Here is a 20,937-nt window from a genome sequence, read left to right as displayed (position 1 = left end):
TGCTGCAAGCTGTCAGAGGAAGAAAAATGAAGAAAGACACTCCAGGCTGTTTTAATATTCTTTTCTTTCTTTAATTTATATTTTGAGTGTTCTACTTTGTTTTGGGGTGCTTAGAAATGAAATAGCCCGAGACAAGAATATGTGAAATGTGTGTTGTCAAAGGCTGAGCTCTGAGATGTCACTAAACAAGTCCTGGACAGCTCTTACTTCAGAGGAGAGGGATCTTTGTCTCCCTGTCTCTCCCTCATTCATTCTCTCCCTACCCCTTTCTTCCTCTATCTACCTGTTTTGCTCTTCCCTGTCTGCCCCTCCTTCCTCTTTCTTTCTTTCCACCCCCTTCTCTTCCCCCTCTCTCTCTTCTACCCTCCCATTCCCTTCCTTTCTGTCTGGGGTTTCATGGTTGCCAAGCACTTATCCTGTCCGTGACCACGCCAGTCCCATACTCACAGTCCCTGCCTGACAGTCCTCACTCTTTGTCACCTTGGACAGTTTGGGGCGGGGGGGGGGTGTCTGTGTGTGTGCTCTGGCCTGGTTTTCCTAGTCTTTAGGAAATCTTTCTTAAATGGCAGGGCCCCTCTCTGGGGGAAGTCTTTCTGGCCTCCATCTCCTTTCCCAAGATTCTTCTAGCAATTTCCTCAAAGCCTTACCTCACAACTTCTTCCCAGTCCTGCTAGACTCATCTCCCAGGAGCTCCTAAATAAATAAAACATAATTAAATTTGTGTGATTGGCCCTTGTACTGCTCTATTTATTTGATATATGTATACACTGGAGAACTTTATACAGTAGTGTAGAAATGTGCCATTTATAGTGGGTTAAGTAGGGCAACTGTGGTCATGGCCAGAAAGAACATGCCATCAGTCTCTCCCCTGGGAACCTGAGCACTTCCTCAGACGTGATTCCAGAGGACCAAACAAGACAAAATTGGGACTGATGTCCTTGGCAGAAGATCACAGAGTGCTACCCACCAATATTAGTAGAATGCTAGCTGTTGTTGATTAGCGTGGTAAAGAAGTAGGCTGAGTCCTTGGGTAACCTCCACTGAATTTCAGATCCTCCACTGTGTCTTCATCATTCCATCTGCGTAGACGCATCCCAAGTGCTTAGCAAAGTACAGGACCCGAGTCCATGCCTGTAATACACATAGCACATAAATTGTACCATCATTCTGGTTATCAGACTTAAACGCTGTAATTTAGTAGAGGGAATCGCTGCCAAAAATGTAAGCATGTGCAGGTCAAGAGGGAACTGTTCGGCTCTCCTGTAGCTCGTAAATACGCAGAGCTGTGCATCTTACGTGTGCCAGGATGTCTCATCATTCCTTATCCCAGAAGCACTTCTCTGTCCTGGGACCACCATATCTCCCATTTACCCATAGTCTTGTACATTTACTAATGTCTGAGACAACCTTGTCCAAGTGAGTCCACTCCTCTAAGCTTGAGGACTAAAGGAAGTAGTCAAAGAAAGTAGGGATTCAGGAGACATCACTGCTGGCTGGGCTTAGCGTTCGTGGACTTCAGCATCCACCACGGGTTGGTCCCAGGACTTCTGTGGATGCTAAGATCTGCATATGCCCAAGTCCCTGAGATGGACTGGTGTAGTATTCATCTGGACCCATGCACAGCTAACATGTGCCCCATCTCCTCTAGATTATGCAAAGGCAATGACCTGTAAGTGCTTGCTATACTCTATTGCTCATGGAATAATGACAAGAGAAGTGTCTGAACGTGTTTCAGCAAACACATATCTTTCCCCCCCTAAGCATTTTTGTTCAAAGTTTGCTAGAGGGTGCTGACGTAGAATCTGTAGATGCGGAAGACTGACATCTTGTTGGGCATTTAAAATGGCCGTGCAAGCATGCCCTTTCTCCGGCATCCCATATGATTAGATGTCTGAGGAAATCTAGGTCTAGATTATAGCCAAAAATTAAAGTCAATCTGTTCTGAGACCTTAAATATCCTGAGGCCCAACCTCTGTCTGCTCTGTAGATGGTGACAAGGTGAGAAATGAGACTGAGGAGATCATAGCTTCCACCTGGCTAATGAGATAACCTCGTCTCTGTCAGCCATTGCATGTGGTGACCTGTGCGCCAGCCGCCTGACTTTATTTCTCAATGCAAATGAGATTACCAACATTCTACAGATGAGGAAACAGAGGGAAGAGGAGTTACTTGCCAGTAGGGGAAAGTGCTTCAAAACCATGTTTGTTCTATCTTGAAAGCAGGGCAGGGTTCAGCTTCCCCTCCTGAGGAATGTGTTCTGTCACTCAAAGGCAGGAGATGCTCTCCTATACAAGCCTGCCCGCTGCCCTTTGCTCACCATTGTTCTGTAAGAGCTCTGGTTTGCTACAGACCTGCAGGCCAGAGCACCCCGAGACTCGCAGCTTGGGGTGGTGAGTGGGATGATGGGTGGGAATTCAGAGGCTAGAGCAAACTGCCCTTTCAGAGCAGTGGGTGGGGCCACCTGTGCCCTCTGGACTCTGGAGTCTCCAGGCCTCCATCACCACTACTGTCCTCATCTCTGTCAGCATCTAATACTTAAGGGGTAGCAGACCTCTCTTCCCTGACTGCCTCCACTCTGGCTTCACTGACCATGTTCTCCCCACCAGAGCCACAAAGTACACTGCTTGAATCCCACCGTTGGTTTCCCTAGGCTACCAGAGTCAAGCTTCCCTTCCTTGCCACAGTGGTCTGTGAGGGACCTGGCTCTTGCAGCTGTCTCCAGCATTACTCTCCCTCACTCCAACTTGCCCTCTGTCAGGAGTCCTTGCCCACAGTCCTCACTTGCTGGAGCCATCCATCTTTCAGTGTTCGGCTGCTGACTTACCTCAGAGACGCCTTCCCTGACCAAAGGCCTGCTTGTGCCTCTCTCACATCCTTCTGAGATGGTGGGCCTCAGCACGAGCCAGTCTTTCCTTTTTTCCTACTAGTGAAGCTGGATTGGAACTTGTCAACCTAACCTTGTTAGATATTCCTCACAGGAGGCCACTTAGTTGCACAATATTAATACGCTTGTACCTCTGTCGAACCTGCTTACGTCAGTGCTGCAGGATTTGAACCATGTCCTGCCTTGGAGTCTCAGTGAGAACATTAACCAGTTTGGCTAGACTACAAGGCCTGTTGTTCTTATATCTCCGTATTACAGAAGATTTGCTTCTTTATTCTTTAGCTCGCCCCTTCCCACCCACCTCGGGGTGGGGATGACAAGACCTATACATTTCTTCCTTATGACGCCATTCTGCTCTCGCAGCGAGCCACACCCAGTGTGTAAATGTAAAGCCGTTTCTTTGAGGAGAGCCTTGACTGCTCCAGGCTGTGCTTTAAAGCCTGTCAGACAATAGGTGTGAGAATTTTGGGTGGAGGAGGTGCCCATCAATGTGTTTGTTACCTTAAACATCCTTGTAAGCAGCATTTGCTATTGAGGCGTTATTTATGCCTAGTATGTGATAAGTGGATCTTAAGTGTTATTTTGTATTTTAGTATTTACATTTTTATGATTAAACCATTTGGTGCTAGGTAGAGAAAATATGGTAAATACAGTGTGTATTTATATTATATGATAAACTGGGAAATCTGTTTTCATATAATATTTTATTAGTTCGTAGAGAATTTAATATAGTGAGTTTTGATCATATTGCCCCTGTTATAGTCCCCTTAACTCCTCCCAGATTCAGCTTCACTTCCTTACTTCCTTCCGACTTCATGCCCCCTCTCTCCCTCTCTCTCCGTTCCCCCTCCTTTTTCTCTCCCGCTTTCTTTCCTCCCTCCCTCCACATCTCTCGCCTCTGTCTCTCTCTTTTAGTGACTCTGTGAATCCAATTAATGGGGTCTATGCGCTCATAGGTGTAGGGTCAGCCACTAGAGTATGGTTGGCCACAGTCCTAAAGAAAACTGACTCTCTCTCCCAAAAGCTATCAACTGTCAGTAGCTCATCAGTCAAGGGTGGGAGCTTTTGAGCCCCTCACCCCTAGGCAATGTCTTGTCATAGGGAATTTTTACTGTCTGGTTTCTATAGTGTCCTCTTGTGGTGTGCTTGCATGCATCGGCATATTTTATCCTCACTGTGATGTGATTTCATGGAGTGTGTGTTTTGATATCCTCTCACTTTACCAGTAAGGAAGCCAAGATCTGAAGTCTCCTTGATGTGAGCAGTAGAATTCAGATTGAAGCGAGCTCTCTGTACCCGCAAACTAATCAACTTGCCACCCCTCACCTATGTGTATACATACGCCCTATGTTTCTTCTTGTATGATTGGTAATAGATGAGGTATGATTACAAAGTCAAAAGCCCACCGATTCTTTCTACTTTGCCAATGGCCTCTGAAGACAGAGCCAAAGATGAAACTCCCGCCTCTGTTCCTCCCCATCTTCTCCAGTCTCCTCCTCCCTATCCTCTGTGATACTGCCACAGATGATCCCGGAAGAAAGAGTCACAGGCATTCCTACAGAAACAGATCTCTGAGCCAGTCCTTGGGAGAAAAACAAAGTCGTTGCTGGATTTGTTTTTCTTGGTTGATTTATTTGACAAGGACCCATTTTGCACATCATTTTTGGAATTTCAAAACCCTTTTCATCTGCAAAGGTCTCTCTTAGAAGCCGAAGGAGAAAGAGATGAGAGGCTATGTATGTGATCTCCATCTCCGACACAATGTTTTCTGGCCCCTGAGCTCTGCCTTTCGATTTTTTTTCTCTGACCCTGAGATCACACAGGTTGAGGATCAAGGTCTGGAGAGTGCTAAATCCCATCAAGCAGGACTCAGATTTGCACTGATCCCTAAAGAAACATCTCTGTCACTTCTTTGACTTGGTAGGACATCTCCCTGCTAAACCCATCTAGCAAGAGCACATGAATTATTCAGTCTTTAAGAAGATGGTTTTTTTTTTTTTTTTGGTAAGATGAGGTGTTACAACCAGCCAACAAAAGGAGGTTTCCTGCTCTGGCTGGCTGCCGATTCAATTACTTGTATGGTCCTTCTGAAGACATCCTATTCCAAGACATCCTTTCTGCAGATCTCAGGCAACAAGTCAGCCTTGAAAGCATCCTTCATCCCGGCACATAGCATGTCAGATGCAATCAAAATGGTCACTGAGGTCCCTGGGAACTCCCCCTGGTTTCACATGTGTTTCAGCTATGGGAAAGACACATGCATAAAACATTCAGGCTGAATACACAATTGCTTTTAATAACCCATGCAGCTAAATTTATTGGATCACACTGCCCCTTTGAACTGGGGTATGGAATTTTCCATGTAGCCCAGTATCTCCTGTGAGAGGCAGACCTTGCCATTTTGGCTGTTTGTCTCTGTGCGTGAATTCCCAGGCTTTGGCTGTTTTGTTAAGAGCCTCTTGTGATCAGGTTGGCTGGGGGTTTCTGCCACCATTCTTGGTGCTTCTGTTTGGGTGACGGTGGCTGCAATGTTCATCAGGGTACCAGTCCCCTACCTCTACATGAATGTGCTGGGTGTGAGGCTCCAGATTTCCCCCAGAGAACCATAAGGCAGAATCCCTCTATCACTTTCTACTATCCTGCGTTCTTGTTTTTGGTAAAAGTAAACAAGTGGCTTAACTTTCTCAGTTTCCTTACACGCTGGTGATTAAATCGAGAAGATCAGAGCAAGGATGTTTACATGGTAGCTTCTAAGTCTCAAGGCCTAGATATGAGGGAAATTTGTTTGCTTAGATCCTTTCCCCGCTCATTCATCACGATCCTGACAAATCATTGTCACCAGAGATTGAATCAATAATCAGCAAATTGATAGTGAACATTTGTTGAGCACAAGATTCCTTGTTGGCAACAGTGGAAAAGAAAAAAGCCATAGTGTTCCATCAACATCTTTGTTGCTGTTATTTTTTTTCTCAAGCTCTGAAGTATAGCGCACTGCATAAGTGCACAGTATTTTCATTTGTATGGATTGTGTGTTTGTGTGTGTGTGTGTGTATGTGTGTTTCAGATGTGTATTAAATAAAGAACTCTTTTAAGTGCATAGCCTGCTAGATACCTTTGAGGCTACACTCAAATGTTTTTATGAAAACTCAAAAAGGCAAGTTAATTTTGTGCCTGTGTCTTATTTATTTATCTATTAAATAATTTAGATAATACCGAAGAATGGTAACAAGATGATATATTCATGATTAAAACTCTCTGACACTGCCATCCTAAGTGTACTTAAACACACATTCCCCCAGAAGCAACTCAGCTTATTATTCAGGGACGGAAGCCAAGAGCCTTTGAGTATTTGACAATACCTGGTCATTAGCTTGCATGGCTCACCACACAGCCAAGCCATAATGGACTTTTAATGAAATCGCTCTCACACACGTCCTTGTGTACTTCCCCTAGTGTGCACCATAGTAACATTAAGATATAACCCACGCCCCTACAACCTTGACTCTCTGGGTGAGCAGATGATATGGAGAAAGAAATAGCTTCCCACTGAACTCTACACATTCCCACTCTGCGTTATCCTTGAGAGGAGACACCCAAGACGTGGCAAAATGCCAATGTGTCACTGGGAGGAGGTGGTAGGTCGAGGCTTAAGAAGCAATAGAGCTAGAAAGGAATCTGGAAGCACGGGGACTGCTGCTCTAATATGCCACAGCCCTAGAGGAGAATGTTAGTGGCCACCAGTGCCTGCAATAGAAGCAGCCGTCAACCCCCCCAACCCCCCATACACACCCCTCTGAGGAGCCTTAAACCCATTCAGATGTGTAATGCTGTTGAGTGTAGTGAATAGCTGAACGTGGCCTTGGCATCTCTGTGGTGATAATTTGTGGGCTCCCTGATTTTGCTCCGAGTTAAGTGGTCTTTACATCCCAATTCTGGCAGTGCTGAACAGTGATACATTGTATCCATAATCCCGCCTGGGTTATTGGCGCTCACATAATGACAGCCTGTTGAATGGGAAGAAGTATATAAACAAAACGGCCTGATCAGAGGGGTAAGCGCTAGATTTCCTAGCCATATTCACTCTGAGGCATCATATTTTTTTCTGGAGGTGTTGGCCAGGTCTCTGAACCTGGTCTATATGATTTGCGTTTGCCATTAAAACTTTTTACAAGAGCTTAAGTTTGATTACATAAGGAAGCCACCAGCTAGCACAAGGGGACCTGGATCCAAAAGAGAACACACTGGCTGAAATCCTGGCCCCTTACAGTGCCTAGGGCAAGAGCACTTGTTTGGGGGATTACAACAACTCTATTAAGAACAAGGTTAAGGGGGTGTGCATCAGGGCCAAATTACATTCTCACTAGAAGCCAGACCAGTGTTTAATGCAAGACTGAGAGGTAGAAGCAGGAGCTGATTAAAGCTCAGAGAACAGAAGGGAGAAGATGGGCATGGTAGAATTGAGAAAGGGCTACTGTTGTGTGTCCTGAAGGGCGCTGTCCAGTGTTATTTGATACCCGTGCCATGCTTTAGGGAACCGAATCAATTTGATGGGCTAGCTTGGAGTAGGCAGGTGATAAGTCATATTTCTTGCACCAGGTACACGTGTTTTTTATTGTCTCTGTTGACTACTGTGCAAGTTGAAAAAGAGAGCGAGCGTATTGCCTATTCATGGTGCAAGGCTGGCAAGGATTAGAAGTCAGTAAAAAATATGAAAATACCATTCACTTATCTGGGTCCTGGTTCTCCTTTCAAATTACACACTAGCTCCTTTCTTTTATGTGCTCTGAGAAGGTATTTTCTTATACAAACTAGAGAAAAGAAGGAGGGGGGCTGGGAGGAAGAGGAAGAAAGGGAGTGAAGATAGGGAAGGGAGAGGAAGCCTGTGAGTAAGAAAGGATAATGGGGAGGGGAAGAAGTGATGGATAGGTCATCTGTCATTCAGAGTCAGCCTCAGCCATAGGTGTAAAGGATAATCATTATTTTGGTGGGGTTGAAGAAAGCAGAAAAGTCACATAGCTGAAAAAAACATACCTTCAGTGCTTGTCCAGGATCCACGATGCCATAAACCATTTGAGACAATTCTTTAAGTGTGTGTGCGCGCGCGCGTGTGTTAAATAAACCTCCAATTTATGACTTCCTTGCCTTTGTTTAGGATCTGGTCTGTGAAGAGGACTTATTTACACTGGGTTGATTTTAGTAATCATCATGTTTATGTGGCCCTCATGGGACTGCTGGCCACACAGGGTACCGGTGTCTCCACAATAGTGTGCGTATTTCCACGGGATGGTACAGATGAATGTCCACATCAGAAGAGATACAGCAGGGTGAGGATGATGCTGAACCATGCATGGGTGATGTGGGCTGGCTGAGGACTTCTGCAGGGCATTTGCTTGGACCGCTGGAGCAGAAGATCATGACATACAGGGCCGATCCTGAAGCACACGGAGCACACTGAGGGGAAATAGCTAGGGACATGTCAGGGTCTCAGAAGGCTCTCAGAGTGGAAGAGGGGAAGCCACACAGCAAACACTCGGCTCTCATAGTGCACTGTTACTGGCTGATGCCTGTGTGTAATACTGTCAGAATACAGTGATAAACTGCCTGTCATCTCATTGAGAAGCCACTGAGTGGGCCCAGGAGTCCCACCATGGAAGCTCATCCCCACTTAGTCTTCTCTGAGCAGCACAGGTGACCCTCATACACAAGCCAGCCAGGTAGCCAACAAGTAACCTTGGTCATCAAGATGCAGATATAAGGAGAAACACCATGTATGCCATAAAGTAGTGTTGTGAATTGTGGACGATATCCTCAACTCTCAGAGCCTTGGCTTTTCTCAGCTATTGATGAACTATTTCTCAGCTCTTGATGGGGTCTGGACCTTGTACGGAGGTGGGGGAGGATTAAGTCAGCTAAAACTTGTAAATCAGGGAGCTAGTGCCATGGTGTGGGAGGCTCCCCAGAGTCTTGCTGTCCCTGCTTCTGGGTCTCTGCAGTGTGTGATAAGCCAGTGCCAGCACCTCTGCTGGGAGCTGGGGGTCAGCGGTGCTCTGGGGTGGTCTTTCTTTCCCAGTTCTTCTGGTCCTGAGCCTCTGCCAGGCAAGCTTGCAGAGACACTCTTCCTTAATGCCCCTGTCCTCAGGGAATGGGCCCTAAGGCTGCAGCCCGTGTGTTTGCTGATCTTATCGGAAGAGTGATTGGAGCCTGTTTCACTATTGATGTTGGCTCTGGGCCTAATCTTACTGTCCTGAACTGCAGTCCACGAGGGTGGGCCAGATGTACTTCTGGTGCTCCAAGGGCTGGAAGCGCCAGAGCATCGAGAGATAAATTATTGTACCTGGGGAGGCTCCTACATTAACAGACGCCTCCTCTCCTAATTTTTACCGATTTCATCCCTTCATGAGCGGCTTGTTGCCTAAAGAGTAGCCAAGTGGACCATTATTCTGCCTCTGGCCTTGAGCACCACGTTTTTCAATAACCATCACTAGCATCAAGTCAACACTTAGCAGCTGCACGGCTGTGTTAACCACTTCCATATGCACAGGGACGCCTCAGAACTGCCCAGTGCAGTAGCTCCCTTCCTTCCCGTTTACCCAGATGAAGAATGGAGGTCTCGAAAGGTGCAGTCATTGCCTGAGCTCAGAGAACCAGGAAATGCACGGCCGGAACTAAGCAGTCTGTCTGCGGCGGCTCTAACCAGAAAGCCCAAACGTTCACGTGAGTCACCTGGAGATGTGGTTGACAGACAGATCCAGTGCATCTGAGACATGGCCTGAGTGTATGTGTATATGTGCATGTGTACTCATGGAGAACAGAGGACAACTGCTAGTCTCATATGCACACATGCACACACACACACACATGAACACACACTTTTTTTTCCTTCCTTCTCCCTTTCTTTTTATCTTACAAGATCTCTTACTAGCTTGGGACTTGCCATGTGGAGCTCACTATGTAGGCTAGATTAGCTTAGGCTCTCAGGCCAATGAATTCTCTCTCTCTCTCTCTCTCTCTCTCTCTCTCTCTCTCTCTCTGCCTCTCAGCACTGGGGCTAGAAGCACACACCACTGAGCCAACCCCCCACCCCTGTTTCACATGTATTCTGGAGATTGATTTCAGGTCTCTAGGCTTGCAAGGCAGGGACCTGACTGATAGAGCCATCTCTCCAGTCCATCTTGCACTTCCCGCACGCTCCTACGTGATGCCGATGCCTCTGGTCTTCAGATTACGTACTGGGTGACAGAGCTCTATACCGGGAAACTGAACAGCTCTGGCTGGCTTGGTTAGTCAACTGTCTGCCTGTTTGGTTGGGTCTAAGGTGTAAGCCCATACGCGGTCACCGGCAGCCATGCCACACGAGCTCCTTAGGAGGTGGAGAGTGGAACCTTGATAGTTTGGAGGGGAGGGGAGTACTCTGTGATGTGACTGGTCTGGCTTTGGAAGTTTTGCCAGCCCAGCACCCTCTCTTCCTCTGGAGTCACCAGGGTAGCTCAGCCTCCCTACTCTCTCCTCTCAGCTGGCCTTCTAGGCTGAAAATTCTTATTTGTGTCACCCAAACCTTTCTTCTCTGCATTGCCCATCTTTGATTGCCGTATCATTTACCTTTCCAGTCCCGTCCAGAGCTTTCCAGGGACCTTTGCTCCTCTCTTAGTTCCAGCTTTCCTTTTGATGTCAAGTCCTAACAGGGTTCAAACTAGAGTATCTCTGTCATCATGGTCTTCTAAAACCTAGAGAAAAAGGCCAAGGTCTGTGAGCCTCTTAGTAACCTCCATTGGTATTTATGTGATAGCTGTTACAAGAATCATCTACTTCATTAAGCCCTTACTACTATTAAGCAAAAGACTGTTGGTCAGACATGGCACACAAAGTCAGAGACAGGTTCAAGGTCACCCCAGAGTAGTAGTACACTTGGGCTTTATTCTGAACTCTAGTCTTCTCGTTTCCTAAGCCTAACCCTCCACATTGCTGCCTCCCTCCTTTTCTTCCATCTTCTCTGCAGCTCAAGGCGTTTCCTCAAAGCAAACACTAATTCCGTGCCTACTTTTATTAGCCCCAGCCTGTGCCGAGGGCTGGTGATCCAGGCCAACTGTGTTCCGTTTGCCTACAGAGCTCCATGTCACTGACCACAGTGTTAGCACTTCTTGGTTATGTGGCTTGTGGCAGCTTACTCAGCTCACTCGACCCCACATGACTCATAGAAACCCGTGTGTTTATTTATGATTGTTGCAGGAGTCACACCCCAGGGATGTCACACATGTGAGATGGGGCCTCATAGCGTTGGCCAATATAGCAGGTGCACAATATTCTTACCTGAAGTTGCAGGTGAGTTAAGTCCAGCTACCTTAGCTTGCCATCCAAAGTCTTTCTTTTATCCATTTACATGGCACTCATGATGACGTATTGATTCCCCTCAATTGGACACAATCTAGAGGCACCTGGAAGTGATTCTCAATGAAAGATTGTTCAGATTAGGGTGGCTTAAGGACATATCTAAGGGGAATTGTCTTGATGACACTGTTTGAAGTTGGAAGGCCCACTGTGGGTGGCATCATTCCCTAGCACTGTATCCTAGGCTGTATAAGAGCAGAAATGAGGCTGAACAGTAAGCATTCATTCTCTCTCTGCTCTTGACTCTAGATTTGTTTTCAGGATCCTGCCTTAATTTCCACCCCTGATGGACTGTAACCTGGTTTTGAAAGCTAAATGGACACGTTGTCCCTTAAAGTTATTTTTTGCCAGGTTATTCTGTCAGAGCGATGCGTGAGAAACCAGGACAGCGCTCTTTGCAGCAACCATCGCTGCTCAGGGGCTGTTCTATTTTTGACACTGTACTTCTCTGCTGCCAAACTCCTATCCAGTCTTCAAAGCCCAACATAAATATTGCCTCTTCTACTCCACCATTACAAATCTCACATATGAGGATAATTCTGTCCTAGGAGACTCTTGTGTAGTACTGACTCACCGGTGCCTTGCTCGCATTAATAAAACTTCCTCCACCACAGGAACCATTAGGCTCCTGATTCCCCCCCCATTTGTCCATTTTGTCCTTACTGAGCACAACACCGCCTGACAGAACCTTCTGCAGTCAGGGGTGGGGGTGTCCAGTATAATTGCCACTCACCATGTGTAGCTATTCAGGGCTGAAGATGTGGCCAGCGTAGCCAAAGGGATGAATTAGAGATTTTATGTCATTTGAGTCAACTTAAGTAGCCACATGTGGTCAGCGCGTAGTGTATTGGACAGTACACAGGGTTGTTGATCAAAGAGTCCAAAGGAATGAATGGAAAATAACAGTTGTAACAAGCACCATGTGGGGAGACCTAGCTGCCAAAAGCCATCCTGGGTTTGATTTGACGTGGTAGGAGCACTTGGTCGGGGAGAACTTTCCTGAGGTAGTGATGCGGTATTTAAAACATTGTGTACAGGCATGAGGGTATACGCACAGAGCTCATGCAAAAGGCCTGTGGTAGAACGGAGCATGGCTTCTGAACGGACCTCCAAGCCCGTACAGAGGCAACACCACTTCTGCTTGTGGAACCTTCTAAACCATCTCCCATCCTGCTGTGCACTAGGTAGGCTTGGAGAGGGTTTGGCTGTGAGACACCATGCTGAAGCTTCAGTTCTTTACAAAATGCTTTGTTGAAGATTGGGACACTGGAACATTGCTTCCCTCCATCCCCAGTAAGTGATCATGGGTGTTTTGTTTTAAGCAGCCTCCTTTACCCCGTGGCTCAGCTGGTAATCTTCCTGGGTTTTTTTTTTTTTTTTTTTTTCTGACCTTGGGTGATATTCTGGGTTTATTCTGAATGAGCTGTGCTCTCAGGTAGGTGCCAGCCCCACCCTCCAGACCATGTTCCATTCAAGGGTTCATTCATTCAGTAAACTTGTATAGTGCCTTCAGCAAGCAGAGGCTGTTTAGGGCGAGGTTTGTTCCTTAGAGGAAAAAGAAGTTCACTGCCCTGGCCCTGGAGGTGTTGCTTGTGTGGATGCTGTGTCACATGTGTGTCAGTAGGTGGCAGAAAGGAGTGAGGCTATGTCTGTGCTGTGTTTTGACATATGAACATCTGAATGATTAGTAACCTAACACTTCCTGAAAAAAAAAAAAAAAGAAAGAAAGAAAGAAAGAAAGAAAGAAAGAAAGAAAGAAAAAAGCAAGCCTGAAATGACCAACAATCCAGCTCCAGAGGGCCCAGTCAGGGAGCTAACTTGAGACCACCACTAGAGTCTGGCATTAGGCAGAGCTGGTCTGGTTCCCAAGAGAGGGAGCAAGCCAGAGACTAGAAGAATCCCTCCTGGGACTACAAGCCCCAGCAAGAGTGAGCCTGAGACAGACAAGGATCACAGGGGGCACTTGGGTGGGCTGGATGGGGAGCAAGCCTGAGACAACCACCAGACAGGCACCATGGGACCCAGACATGGAGCTAGCTTGAGATGACTAGTCCCGTGCTTCAAACGCCTGGGGGCATGTGCAGACCGTGTCCCATGTGACTCCTGCCCAACACCATAATGCACAAGTGGGTCACAGCACTCCTGAGACCACTCCTGAGACAATCCCAGGCACTCAGATACTCGAGGGTACCACCAGGAGAAGCAAGTAAGTGGTGAAGAAATGGAAGAGAATGAGGAATAGAAGGATGTGGGTACAGTGAAGAGAGGGAGAACTGGAGACTTGAGGGTAGTGAGGAACAGCCTGTTGTGAGGAGCTAGTGATGCCACCTGGGACCATGGTGGGGTCCCGGCCCATGCTGCCATCAGGGGTCATTTCTGGGCTCATGGATCTGTAGCAGCAGGAGTCTGTTACCACCAGAAGCCAGGTGAACATCACTGGTTTAGGTTGCCACACGGAGACATGTTGATGTCTGAGGGCTGTACAGAACTGGCCCTAACCATCACCTAGGCATCATGGGAGAGCTAGACCTAGAGGCGAGAGAACAAGAGAGCTGACTCCACCCCTAACCAGCTGTAGTGCTTGGGAGAGCAGAGACTCACACACAGCAGGAGTTTCCAGTGAGCTGGCCCTGAGGACATGAGTGTGGGAGAGCCAGCCCTGCCTTTTGTCTGCTGTGTGGTGGTGGCAGCCAGAGAGAGATCCCCTCCCCTACCTCTTGCCAGCGGGAGAGCTGGCCTTGCCCCTCACCTGCTGGAGCATTTGGGAGAGCAGATCCTGCACTTCACCTGGGCAGCACATGAGGGCTGGCCCTAATGACAGGGGTATCTACTTACAAGGGAGAGACTCCCCCATCTCCATCTTTTGCCATCTATGGCAGGCAGAAGAGTTTGCCCTGGAGTCATGAGATTGAGGAGAGTGGGAGAACTGGCCATGTCCCTCAGTAGATGCAACTTGGTGGGGAGCGGGCTTTGCACCTCACCTGGGCAGCAGGGTAGAGTTGCCCCTGCCAGCGAGGTAGGGAATGGGAATTGCCAGTGAGCCTACCCCAAGGGCATGAGCACAAGAAAGCCAACAGGCTGGCCATCTCAGATACCTTTCAGGGCCAGATCCAGGGCTTTGAATTGGCCCACTCCAACATCTGCCCCATCAATGAACTCCTGGAGTGCACGAAGGGCCAGTTCTACAGATTCAAAACTGTAGGGTCTACATGACCCAGGGCAACAACAAGATATCTGAGAGGAGTCCCAGTGAGGTTCCAGTATTGCTAGAGTAGCAGAAGCCCGAGGCCTCCCTCATATGAGACTAATAAGCCATTGCAATGAACATTTACAACCCAAAAAAGGATGGACAAAAGGGTGTACTGTGGGACACACTGACACAAGCCTCCACAGTGAGATTTTTATTTTCTCTTTGTTCTCTGCTTAGGAGGAGGTTGCAAGGGTGGAGGGTGGGTATGAGGGGAGGGAGAGATGAGTGGGACTGGATACATGATTGAAACTCACAAAGAACAAGTAAGAAGTTGTGCTTTTTAAAGTTATACTATCTCTGAGTTCAGGGAGCGTGTATCTGGGTTCTCCAGGCAGCTGAGCCACCAGCTCTCCACTATAGCTGTAGTGTTGAAGGTCTGGTGCCTCATTCTCCTGCATCCCTGTAAAATTCAACATTACATGGAAAACATGAATTTTCCAAGTGACTCTATATTGATGTCCCAATCTCTCTGCCATGGACTTGAGCCTGGAATTGCCAAATAGTGTCACTATGAGCTGTTCATGGCTTTGTGTCCTCTCCAGGGACTCTTTCCGCTGCTTACAAGTGGGCAGTGTGTGTATTTCTCAGAGATCCACAGTCTTTTAATAAAAAGAAACATTTATCTTCTTGTTTCTAATGAGCTTGTCCCCACACCAGTTCCTTTATACCCTGGACTCAAAAAAAAAAAAAAAAAAAAAAAAAAAAAAAAACCCTACTCAAAGTCTTGTGCAAATGAGTTGTCACTAAAGAATGAAAGCCAGATGTTATTTTAGTGAAGAATAACTATGTGGCCATGCTGCAGATTGAACCTGGGGTCTCCATGGATGGTTTCCACGTGCATTGGTAGCTGCACTCCCAGGTGATGGTGCCTCACATGCTTAGTCTTTTATCTGAAACACAGCATGCATAGATGGTTAAGAAACTACTAATGACCAAGCCATGCCCCCTTGCCACAGCAGAACTCAGTCTCACACGTAAGTCAGACTTAGACCTCAGTGAGCTGCAGTGGGCTTGGAATTCAGGCTGGGAGGCACAGTCCATGTGACAGATTGGGAAAGGACAAGTTCAGACCAAAGCTGCCTCCAGCTCCTCAGTGAGAGATCTGCTTTTGTTGGGAGCCCTCCCACCCTCTCAGTAGCATACTTCAGATAACCATCTACGAATTAAAGATGAAATCCGGCCTTGGAGTGAAGAGCGGCCCTTTGGGGGTTAGTGTTACAGCCTACTCTACCCCAAGGCTGATTCAATGGCCAGCTTTTGGGCCAAAGGAAGTGTTTTCTATAATTGGCCAAATCCCTGTCGGAAGGTGGCTGAGCCTGCTACTGCTTCTGTCACAGCATCGCTTGTCTGTCAGATGTTTCTCACGAGTGGAAACTTTTGGATACATCGCTTTTCTGTCAGGTGTTTCTCACGAGTTGAACTTTTGGATACAATCTATTTGTTCACTGACTAGGCTTTCTGGTATCAGAACTTCCTTAGAGAGGTGGCTTTCCTGTTCTCATGCCCTCAGGGTATGCCTGCCAGTAGAACTGGACCTGGATATGGGGTTTGCAGGTGAGCTAGCCAATCCTACCTCTTGTCTGCTGGTCAGTGGCACTCCAAGGAAGAGACCTCCCCCATACCCAATCCCTTGTCATCCATGGCAGGCAGAAGAGCTGGCCCTGGGGTCCTGAGATTGAGGAGAGTGGGAAAACTGGTCATGTCCCTCACTAGATGCAACTTGGGGGAGTGAGCTCTGGACCTCACCTGGGCAGCAGGATAGAGCTGTCCCTGCCTGCAGGGTGGGGTGAGAAGGAAGAAATGGTGGAATAGAACTTAGAGGGTGAGTGGGGACCGGGGCAGAGATAAACCCAGTGGGCAAAGGCTGCAGCATCACCATGGAGATGGGTAGATCTTCAGGGGTGAGTAAGGCAGGTTTGTACCGGTATTCTACCCCAGGCTGGGGTCCTGGCTCGTGGGCCAAACCATGAAAGGCTAACAACCATGAAGTTCTGGGAGAGCAGCCCAGCCAAGGAGCTAGTTCCAAGCACCTGAAATACCTCTAGGGCATTGGCTCTCAACCTTTCTGATGCTGTGGCCCTTCTGTAGTTTCTCATGTTGTGATGACCTCTGAGCATAAAATTATTTCATTGCTACTTCATAACTCTAATTTTGCTACTGCTATGGATCTTAATCTAAATACTTTTTTTTTTGGAGATAGAGGGTTTCCAAAGGGGTCACAACCCACAGGTTGAGAACCACTCTTCTAAGGTAAGGCTTATATAAGCCCATCTGTGAGAAATATCTGAGATTTTTTTCCTATATAAATTATAGTTTATAGCTGCATTGCCCCTCATTTTGATCAGATTTTTAAAATAAACTATATTATTAAAAAGCCCTGAAAATAGGTAAAAGTACTACACACCAAAATTAACCTAACCCAAAGTCTATACAATGGAACAAACTTCTGAATAGAGTAAGCATTTGGGATAGGAACTGCAGAAATTTGCATCAAATTTTATACTCTTAGTGTCCAATGTATTTTATGTACTTATTTGTTGCAGGAATTTTCCTGCCACATTGTATTTGCAGTGGAGCTTGGTGATTGGGCAGTAGAAGAGGTAGGCGGAACCAGGAGTTGGGAGGAGGAGAGAGGAGGGAGAAAGGAAGAGAGAGGGAAGAAGCAAGATGGAAGCCGACTTGTGTGTCTCTAGCAGTCTCGGGTAGATATTCATATCAAAAGGTTAGATATTGGGTCTATAATTCTGATTGTATGGGCATGTTGTGTATTGAGTATTTGCTGATATATAAATCTATTGGATAATTTTTACGCATTAAGTTCATTCTACCGGGGACCGTGACCATGGCAGATATTATCTGGGGATTTTCTGAGCGTTATGATTACACACTCTTAAGTTCCCTACTTAAGAGATAACATACAACATGTATTTTGTTTCCTTTCTCTGATTATATGACTTCAATTCGTATTATAAATTCCATGCCCACCCATTTTAAAAGTGAAATACGTTGGTGATTATAACACCTTTAAGACCAGTACTCAACAAAGATGGTCATTATTTTTAATATTTAGACATGAGAGAACAAGAAAAGACAGTTTCTTGTATATGAATGTGAGCCTGGGAGTTTTTAAATAAGAGGAGCGTGGCATTTGTACCATTCATCATTTCACATTAGCTCAAGTTTCCCTCCCTTGCTCAAGTGCCATTGGCAAACAGGCACTCTTCTATACGCAGAGATGCCCGAGACCTGGAAATGGCAAACTGCAGCCTGGGAGACAAACCCAGTATGCTGCATGTTGTTTAAATAAAGTTTTATTCTAATTCAGCCATGCATATTTATGTATTGTCTATGGTTGCTTTCATGCTTCATGGGCAGAGCCGAGTAGTCACGACTGACAGCCTAGAGCCTGCAATGCCTAAAGTGATTACTGTCTGGCCCTCCTTACCAAAAATGTTTGCTGGCAATAGCAATAAAGTTTTTAAAAAATGACTACATACAGAGAGCCAAGACCATTTTATACAAGGTATCCTTTCAACCAAGACCTAACTGGTGCACAAAAAGGAATGAATTGGGGGAGAAGAAAGATATTCCAGACATAGGAACATTTGTAAACTCAGAGAAATGATGAGGCTGAGTAAGTTCACGGAGCTGAGTGGGGTTCGCCAGGGCTGAGAGCAGAGGACATGTCATATAGAATTTACAAGCTTTAGGGTTTGAGGGAGCTGCTGAAGGATTTTCACTAGGAAAAGAACATAATGAGGTTTAAATTGGAGGGAGCTATCTACAATTGAGTGAGAGGCTGGGGAGTGGGACCAGAGGTGAGGAGACCAGAGGAGCCCATTTGCACCATGCAGAAGCAGCCAGGGCCAGGCACAGCGGCAGAATGGGTAAAAAGGCATGGTTTCAAGACACAGCAAGAGGCTAAGCACCAAGCATCTGTCAATGGAGCACATGGGAATGACACAGAACAGAGGAGAACCTTCTGTGATGTGGAAGAACAGATTCAAAATGAAGTGACCATGTCCGTCCGGATGTAGAGTGGAATAGCCAAAAGGAAAAGCCCTGGCTGCACATGTCCCTCATTCCACAACTTTAATACCACAAGGACTCCTTGTTGGGTGTTACATAGGCTCTTAAGCCCATCTTCTTATTCCTGCCCCCTCCTCACTTCCATAGAAATTGGCTCCCTTCCCCCATAGGATTCCATTGCTATTCTGTGATGTCATGAACCTCTTTCCAGTTTCCAAGGCCAGCCAGGCTGTTCCTACTTCCTCCTTTGGGGTTCCTGGACAATCTGTTGCTTTGTGCCTCTAGTCCCTTTCAGTCTCTTCAGCAGCCTTTTCAAACCACTGCCCTCCAGAGTACCTTCTTGTGGCCAGCCATTGGGTACCCACTGTCTCCAGCATGACTGGGGAGCAAACTACACACTCTGTCTCCTCCGTTTTGATGGAGGCTCCACATGTTGGCACTTGCTGGATGTTTGTGCTTTGTCCCATAAAGTGATGTGTAGACAGACTTGATGATTTCACTCAGTTGGCCCAAGTGGTCCATGGCAGACTCTGTGTCCATGGCTTAGCTCTCGACACTGGCTTGACAAGGCTTTCTAAAGCCTTGTTCTTCACCTTTTGCTTGACTTCTTACTCACTTATTTTTATTTTACTGTCATATATATATATATATATATATATATATACACATATACATGAATGTAATATGCACGGGAATGTTCATAATGCATATTATGTAGTAATTGGATCTGTGCTAAGCCATTCTCTGGTCCTGAATATAATAGAATAGAAAATATCCTTACCCACATGGACCTTATAGTCTATGAGAAATAGTACATATAATAATTAGGTAAAATATGTAGCCTGTGGAGCAGGGGAGTGGGTCAGAGAGTGCAGGACTGGATCTATAGTGGGAAAGGAAGGTTTCTTGAATAAAGGGAAATTTGAACAGATTTCTGAATAATGTGAAGGTATCACCTATTATAATACAAGAAGGATTGTTGTTGGCCTGGAAGAGAAAGCAGGGAAGATACCCAGGGGAGGATACAAAAAGAGGCATAGCTTATGAGAAGGTGGGAGTGTGATGAGATGAACTGTTGTGGGGGAATCTGGGTTGGGGGATGAGAAGAACACATAGAGATGCTTGGTAAGAATTCTGATCCCTACTCTGACTTGGGGATTTTGAACCAAGTAATGATGACTTTAACATGGGGCCAGATGCTGTAGCAACTAGTGGGACATGGGATGTAGAAGATAAGAATAGAAGAGAAAGCCCTAAGACAGCTATCACGTCCACATCCCCTCTCTCTCCTGTACTGAGATTGGTTTGCTCTTCCTTCTAGCCAAGCATCTGCCAAGCCCCAGTGACTTTTGAAGTATGTGTTCTTTTCCCTCATATTTGGTCCATGGTTTGGGTGGGTGTGTCCAAAATTCAGGATAGCCTTTGTAGGTTCGAGTTGTAGATTAGACTCTAGAGAGGACAGTGTTCTGATGTCAAAGAGATGAGACCAAGTCGAGTTACATACATTGGAAGCCTCTGCTCACATCAATCTACCAATCTCCTATTGACCAAGTTAATTTACATGGCATAGGTCAGCATCACTAGGCAAGAAGATAGGAATGCAAAAGACATGTAGAAGAAACCTTGAGTGTGCAGCTCTATACGATGGAAGGGGGGAGTATTGAAACAGTGGGCTCGCCTGCCACAGGCTTTCTTCATATCAGTGTTCTGTGTCAATGTATCCCACCACATCCTGGCTCATCTCATGGTTCTTGCATCCATTCTTAGTTCAGGCCCTTTGACTCACATCCTAACAACTCACACATTGATATCCTTTCTGACCTCTGTAATCTCCTGCTTTTGGCTTGCTCTGCTGCCCAGCACATCTCAATAGCGTTCCTCTTATGGTATGTTTATCTCACGTGTGTATTTAGGAAGCTTCAGTGACCAGCCATTAAACAACACAAAATTTTGTGAATGCCACTATTTCTGTATCCTCTTCATTGACAATGTCAATCTCTATGACACCTGACTGCTGCTACACTTGTCTTTAAGTCAGCTTCCTTTCTTTGTCTTTTCGATAAAGGTAAGCATTTTAAGCACAGAAGCACAGATATGTATGTGTGCATTTCTCGACCCCTGAAATCTTGCATTTTGAGACCCTGGTCTCTCACCTTCTTCCTGACACACACAGTTCACACATGCACGCACACATATACACATGCATGCACACACACACACAGTTTATTAGAGTGGCTTACAGGCTGTGATCTGGCTAGCCCAACAATGGCTGTGTCTTAAAGGAAAGGGCAAGAATCCAGGATAGCTGTGAGTGAGGGCAAGCAGGCAAAAAGCAAAAGTTTCTTGTCCTATGTCCTTTTATGTGGGCTACCACCCGGAAGGTGTGGCC

At 46.3% G+C, this 20,937-nt stretch overlaps 1 protein-coding gene and 1 non-coding gene across 3 annotated transcripts in view; both read left to right on the top strand.

The window, feature by feature from the left end:
- Slit3 (slit guidance ligand 3) overlaps window positions 1-20,937 on the top strand; it is a 588,944-nt gene that overhangs the window by 75,584 nt on the left and 492,423 nt on the right. The gene's annotated exons all lie outside the window — the stretch shown is intronic.
- On the top strand, window positions 12,840-12,969 carry LOC117712192 (small nucleolar RNA SNORA17). The gene has a single exon (XR_004607259.1). It is a non-coding gene; the product is annotated as a small nucleolar RNA SNORA17 (small nucleolar RNA).

Source organism: Arvicanthis niloticus, chromosome 6 (genome assembly GCF_011762505.2).
Source record: "Arvicanthis niloticus isolate mArvNil1 chromosome 6, mArvNil1.pat.X, whole genome shotgun sequence".
NCBI lineage: Eukaryota > Metazoa > Chordata > Mammalia > Rodentia > Muridae > Arvicanthis > Arvicanthis niloticus.
This window is presented reverse-complemented; position numbering and strand designations above follow the sequence as displayed.